Here is a 7846-nt window from a genome sequence, read left to right as displayed (position 1 = left end):
CTGATATTGGAATTATCATTGAATTATTACAATCCAAAATCGATTGTAATAATGACAGATAAAGTAGGCATCATGAACGTGATGAATCCATCCTCGTCACTATGAACCTCAATGTCCCTCTTCTTCTTCCTCGGTGTTACAGAACTCAACGAGACGGTGGTGTGCACCAACGACCGCATGGACGTTCTCATCCCCAAGGCCTTCTTCCTCAACAAGGTCCCCCCTGTTTACGTGAGTCTTCACACCACCGCAGTTTTAAATACTCAATCCTGATTGGTCCATAACGTTCCAAGCGTGCGCATTCTTTCTCAGTCACCTTTTCAGTAACAGTTCTGAATCAACGCTCCATTTCAGCTGATTTAATTTGATCTAAAAAATAACCATTACGGCGTAGATGACAGTTCTTATTATCTAATCATTGTTGGTAACTATTGTTTAAGCGGTATAGATCAGGTGTGATGCACGACCCTGTCCTAACTTATTCTCCATTAACCAGTGACTCTTCCCTGGTTTGATTCTCACTGATGCATTTCTACAAATGTAGACCCTTTATACTCTGTCTTCAGTGTGCTGGGTTGGTTTGTTTCCCACTGAGGTTGAGTGTGGATGTGTTCTGTTGGGTGTAGGTCTGGGATTTACATCTGAACGAGCCGGCGTGTCGGGGCGTGGAGACGGGAGAGGACTATGTGTTCAGCATCAAAACCAACCTCTCGGACTGCGGGACGGTGATGGTAGGTTTTCTCTGAAATACATGTTTGTCTTAAATAAAACCCTGGGACATCTTAAATAAAACACGAATACGTCTCAAATAGAATACTGGTCGTTTATAGAAAACACTGGTATGTCTTACAAAACATTGGTATTTCTTAGAAAACACTGGTAGGTTTTCGAAAACACTGGTATGTCTTAGAAAACACTGGTATATCTTAAAAAACACTGCATCGAGTGGCCAATTCTATCTAAAAGCACTTCTTGGCAATGTCGTTGTGTGTGTGTGTGTGTGTGTGTGTGTGTGTGTGTGTGTGTGTGTGTGTGTGTGTGTGTGTGTGCGTGTGTCAGAGAAAGAGAGGGAGTGGGAAAGAAAGATAGAGTGTGTGTGTGGGTGTGAGGGGAGATGGATTTAGCAGTGCCGGTAAGTGTTTAGTTTGTGCGTGTGTGCTGTGTCATTTTGATGGAGGTGAAGAAAGGAGAGAGAGACATGTCTGTGGCCATATAAAGACTTACCGCCGCTTGGACACTCATCAATGACATTATAAAATCCCCATCGTAATAAATTATCTATTTTACGATGTCCGCGCGGTTGTCGTGGAGACGCAGAGCCAAAACCCCAATTAAATTATTTGTCCTTCCAAATGCCAATCAATTGGCATTTGTCTAACTTAACATTAAACGTTAATTGATCAACTGAATGATTAAAGACAAGAGGCAAACGTTTATTTCTCTTGAATGTTGTAACTGTGGATTTTCTTGGAGTCGGTGTCTTGGACTTGACAGTGATAAGCCCATATATAGCCTGTATAGCATGCATAGTAAAGAGAGAAAGGCATATTTTAACTGACACAGAAGAGAAAGTAGAGAATAGAAAGTGAGTTGGGGAGGAGGAGGAAGGGGGCGTATATGTAGGAGGAGAATCTCCACCCCACCCGTAACATCCCAGACCTTATTCAGAGTAGGAAGGAGGGGTGAGGGGTCTGTGGGTGGTCCCAGACCTATTTATCGGCTCTTCATGGAAATGATATCACTTCAGTATTCATGACCCCGGTACACAAACAAATCACCACCCCTTTCTTCTCATTCTCATGTCTTCTTCTTCTTTCTCATTGGCTGCTGCTTTGTATCCCCTCCTAACAATCACCGACATTGTGTCCAGGCAAACATGTTCCACTCTCTGTGGGCTTATTTAATTCTCAAGCCGTCGTTGAGCTGTCCTTCAGTGGTGCGTCAGCGTTTGTTTTTCTCGTAAAGCAAAGGGCAGGTGAATACAGCTTTGAAGAGGGAAGCAATCTAACCCCCGCCGCACTCAACAAGTTTATTAGGACTTTTGCATAACAGTTGAAATAAGTATACCCACCGTGGTTTAGGTGCTGCAACTGAAAGGGGGAGATTCCAGGGCTGATACCTTTCAACCCCGTGACGTAGAAAAAAACCCCACAACCCTGGCAGATAAAGAAATGAGAGCAAACAATGAGAAGGGTTGGGTTTAAGACGAAGGCCATCTTCATCTATTAAAACCATGTTGAAAACCAACATGTCCATGTTGGTTTTCATTATTTATATTTCGTGTTAACGGATTACGTCACATGACGCAGTACGGTAAATGGTCACCATGAGACGCTAGCCCTGATCACTGTGTAGAAAGCATCCGGTGTTACCGACCGGTCGTTAGAGACGTCTGGACGCTTTGGGGGTGGAGCCTATCCGCTCAGCGACCACAGGAACCAACCACCAACAAAACTCCACAGGGGCCCTGCAGGCCAAATCTTCTCCCCCTGGCCGCCTTACTCACTTTTACAATGAGTCAGTGTAGGCCTACGAGAGGACTGTAATTACTGTTGAGGTGACGGTGCTTTGTAGGAGATGATCCTTTGTGTGTCGCTGTGTAGATGGATTGGTGTGTGTGTGTGTGTGTGTGTGTGTGTGTAGGAGGGTAGGTTTACGTGTAGGTTGGTAAGTGTGTGTCTCTGTCTGTATGTGCGTTTTTGATGGTTACCTGGATAGACAGCCCTTTCTCCCTTTACCACCACCGTCTGACTCCTATAGCTTTGAAGGTACTTTAGCGTGGACGTTGCCAGGTCAAAGTTTTGTAGAAACTTGTATCACGCACAACCATTTCGCTGGAGCTCATTTGAGTGAAACATACATCATAGTATGACCTGTTCGCAGATGCGTAAATCATATGCTATATAGGCTAAATATCTGTGTGTCTGTGTGTGTGTGTGTGTGTGTGTGTGTGTGTGTGTGTGTGTGTGTGTGTGTGTGTGTGTGTGTACTGTATGTCACAACAGAAAGTACAGGACAGTTATTACTATAAAGATACAAACTTAGAATTGCAATAAAGATAGAAATACCTAAAATATATGGTACATATATCTATACACCTATGAGTTGTAGAAATGGAAATGCAAAAAGTTATTTGTTGTTATAGACAGTTGAGCTAGACATTATTGACAGTATATGCTACATTATTGCAACATATAATCACAGTATAAAGTAAAAAGTATATAAAAGTATATATATATGTGTGTGTGTTTGCGTGTATATCAAACAGAATTCTTACATCTTGCCTGTTTTGTCTGTGATTCAGGCATACGATGACACTCACATCATGTTCAGCAACACAATCCGCAACAACGATTCGGACATCGTCACCAGGAACTACATCAACATCACCTTTGTGTGCCGCTACCCCATCAACTATATGGTGCAGCAGCCCGACGGAGAGAACCTGGTCCGGGTGGACGTCAGGTAGAAGGCTGCAATCTGTAGGTCCCCTCCAGGTGGATCCCCCAAGCTCATCATGCGGATTGGCTTAGCTCAGGAGGTAGAGCAGGTTTACTGAAGGAGGAAGGTTGCTGGTTCAATCCCCTGCTCCTCCTAGCTGAGTGTCGATGGGTCCCTGAGGATGACACTTAACCCTGACTGCTCCTGACGAGCTGGCTGTCGCCTTGCATGGTTGACTTTGCTGTCGGTGTGTGAATGTGTGTATTAACCATTGTAGGTCGCTTTGATAAAAGCATCAGCAAAATGCCAAAAAATTAATAAATCATTATGAGTATCGTAGAACCACTATTGTACCGCTAGGGGGCATGTTGTTAGCCAAAATATACCCTTGAGTTATTCCACACATGGGGGGTGTCCTCCCAGGTGTCATCATTTTTGCGTCTAAAGACTAATACCCATCTACCCAGATTTCAATCAACCAAGTATACGTTTCCATTTTGGTTTAAAAGAGAGTTTGATGAATCAGTGGTGAAAATAGAAGAGATCAGTATACATCTGATGCTAATGAGTTTCCTTCCGAAACCCCCTGCAGAACGATCACCCTGAACACGGAGGACGGGAACTTCTCTGTGTCCATGCTACTGTACAAGGACCGGGCCTTTGAGGACAGGTGGACCACGGTGCCCTCCCTGACCTTGGAGGACGACATCTTTGTTAAGATATTCATGGTAACTTTACTTGCAAATACACTGTAGTGCACCCGTCCCATTATTCCATGACCATCAGGGGGACAGAAGTGGTACAGAATATTCACCTCATTCGTCTTTATATATTTCATATACCTTTATATACATTATACGACTCACGATAGTCATATAATGTACATTATTTATAATATTGTGACCTCAGTGACCTTCACTGTGGTAAGAGAGAGGAACCAAAGCCCAAACAAGCCATCTTAAATATCTTTGTAGATAGAGGAACCAAAGCCCAAACAAGCCATCTTAAATATCCTTGTAGAGAGAGGAACCAAAGCCCAAACAAGCCATCTTAAATATCCTTGAAGAGAGAGGAACCAAAGCCCAAATAAGCCATCTTAAATATCCTTGAAGAGAGAGGATCCAAAGCCCAAACAAGCCATCTTAAATATCCTTGCTATTGACAGCTATTCTTGGACACCGTGAGGCTCTGGCTCCACATTAAGCAATATGTTGTGCTGCTGTGGCCGACCCTAGTAGGAACGTTCCGGAAACTTAACCCTATACCCGTGACCAGACGGTAATTCGACCCGCAGTCCCGCTGCCGGCCGCGGTAATCAAAGTTTTAGATCACAGCTCCGTTTTACAACACCCCCACCAGCCCCCCTCGACCCCTACTCCCCCCACACATCGTCGACCCCTTCCCCAAGTCGTTCCTGAAAGTCTTATTGTACTAGCCGGTGACGGCGACTTACCCCAGCTGTTGTTGACCTGCGAAATACTTTTGTTTCTTATGTTCCCTGTGACGCAGAATAGCAAAACACTGTTGGCCAGGAATGGCTGATTTACATTTACATTTTTGGGACGCTTTTACCCAAAGCGACTTACATCGGTTAATGCACACATTCACACCCCGACGGCGGAGTCAACCATGCAAGGTGACAGCCTGCTCGTCAGGAGCAATTAGGGTTGGGTGTCTTGCTCAGGGACAGCTTGACGCTCAGCTGGGGAGGAGCTGGGGAGCGAACTAGCAACCTTCCGGTTACAAGCCAAGCCTGAGCTAGCCGACCCCTAGCATTTAGCATTCCAATCCATTCAAACCTTTAGGTTTTGCGTTTTGGTTTTACTGGCCTCTCATTTGGATTGCTTGTTTTGTGTGTGTTTGTCTTTGTCCGGGCTCATAGATCCCAGCTCACTTGACGCTGCGTGCGGAGAGATGCTGGGCCACCCCCACCAGTGACCCTTACAGCAACATCCAGTACACCTTCATCAAGGACAGGTCTGTCAGCCCCGTCCGGGACCCTAGAGGTGGACTGGACTGCGTTGATGATGCAGACACCTTGTTGTTGACATTCTGCTGCTCTCCAAGCATGTAGAGGCATCTTGAACAAATGACAAAGTATAAAATGGATATCAATACTAGTAATAGTAAATACAATGATAGAGCTGAGGAATCATATCCCTACCGGGAAAAGCCTTTTAACGTGATCTTCTAGTAGTAAAACATATGATATGCAAAAAGTTAATGTTAACCTTATAGACTGTTGAGGTAGACATTATTGACAGTATATGCAACATTATTGCAACTTATAAACATAGTATGAAGTAAAAACAGCATCCAACAGCGTCTGTTGAAACCATGCTCAAAACGACCCCACCAGCAAATGAATGCATGTGCACACACACTGTTGTCCCCTCTGCCTGTTTGTTTTCTCCCTCGCCCACAGCACTCCCTTGCTGTGATGAAATGTGAAATGAGAGTTTATGATAGAATTAAGTGTCCTCAGAGGCTTGGACAGACAGCCGGGTCACGTGACCCCCCGCTGTCTGTCCGAGGCCGGTCGACTCACAGCCCAGCAGCTGTGCATTCCCTTAGCAACCGGGCAGTATTTGGTATCGTTAGCAACAGCATGGCAATGAAACGCACCAGGATTTCACAATGCAGAAGGGGGAAATACTCTTAGCTAATCTGTCTCATGCTGCCGGAGATTGTTTGAACTAACACTGACATTATACTTTTCTCCTAATCCGACCAGTTTAATTGTTATTGAAGGCTGGCGGTGTTTTCCTTCCTATTCGTTGCCCTCTACAACAGATGTTTTTAATGTGTTTGCATTGGAAATGTAAATGTCAAACTCATCTGGCCCCTTTGACACCTTTGTGTGTGTGTCTGTCTCTCTCTCTCTCTCTCTCTCTCTCTCTCTCTCTCTCTCTCTCTCTACCAAGTTCTTAAAAAAAGTAAAATATATATTTATAAAGTACCAAGGATGGATGGACAATATAACAGACTACTGTCTCCCCCCCCCCTCTCTCTGTCATGATGTATGGACAATATAATATATCTCTCCCCACCTCTCTCTCTCTCTATGTCTCTCTGTCTCCTCCACCCAGCTGCCCGTTGCTGTCCAACCAGCCGACCCTCTCGGTGCTGAGGAACGGCCAGGGTCCGGAGGCCATGTTCCGGATACAGATGTTCAAGTTTGTGGGCCGCTCGTACACGGACGTCTTCCTCCACTGCAACGTCCAGATCTGCCACAGCACGCCAGGGCTCTGCCAGCCGGTGAGAAAGAGAGAGAGGCTGTGTGTGTGTGTGTGTGTGTGTGTGTGAGAGAGAGAGAGAGAGCGAGCGCTTATGTGAGAGTTATTCGCTGTACGGTATTCACAGACCAGTTCAGACAAGTGACAGCTTTCATCCCTAGAATAGACTCACAGAGCTTAGTATGGTTTGTATGTCCTCCTAAAAGTTAAAAGTTGTCATCAATCAATTAGATATCAGGATACACAGATTGCCAATGGAAACACACCTAGTTCACAAACACTGAATTCATTCAAGGACATCGTATTATACAACCAATGTCATACGTCTACCAGTAGGCCCCCTTGAGCAAGATGGCTAATGCTTGTCAATGTATGTGAAGTTGCTTCGGATAAAAGTAATCATAATGTTCATTATGAAATCAATATGAAGATCTTCATTTTAACATGAAGCTGAATAACTTTCCCATTCGGTAAAGCAACCTTCCCTCAGTCTCCAGTGACCCCCTATCGTTATCCCTGATGAACCCCTATCGTGTATCCCTGATGAACCCCTATCATTATCCCTGATGAACCCCTATCGTTATCCCTGATAAACCCCTATCGTTATGCCTGATGTACTTCCAGAACTGCTCTACTACAGAGGATGGCTTAGAGAGGTCGCGGAGAGACATCTCCCTGTCCCATACGGTATCCTATGGACCAATCAGACGACTGCTGGGAGAGAGTGACCAACCAAACATTAGTATGGTTTCATGCTTCTGACTCTTCTTTATTTCACCAGGCATTGTTCCCTGGGAAAAGACAACAGTGTAAAACATTTCAGATTCACCTTGGTGAATGAAGACAGAAATTCTACAACTACCGTTCACACATAAATGCATCCATTAACATGTATTATAAAATTACAGTAAGATACCAAGGACTCCTCAGAGCTAAGCACTAACCACACTAAGATTTGGGAGTTATTTTCATTTATTTGCTTTTGCTAATAGAGACGGATAGCATTTGCGTTAGCAGGTGTGAGACAGGAAGTCATGCAGCGATTGACATGTTAACGAGCAGTGGGGTTGGGTTAGTTAATGACGTGCCGAAGAGTTGTGTTAGACTTACAGAACCCATCAAATCCATGCTCGGTAAAGTATTATTTATTACATTTTAAATACACCCGG

This window comes from Pollachius pollachius (genome assembly GCF_949987615.1).
Source record: "Pollachius pollachius genome assembly, chromosome: 15".
NCBI classification, from domain to species: domain Eukaryota; kingdom Metazoa; phylum Chordata; class Actinopteri; order Gadiformes; family Gadidae; genus Pollachius; species Pollachius pollachius.
Note: the sequence above shows the minus strand (reverse complement) of the source record.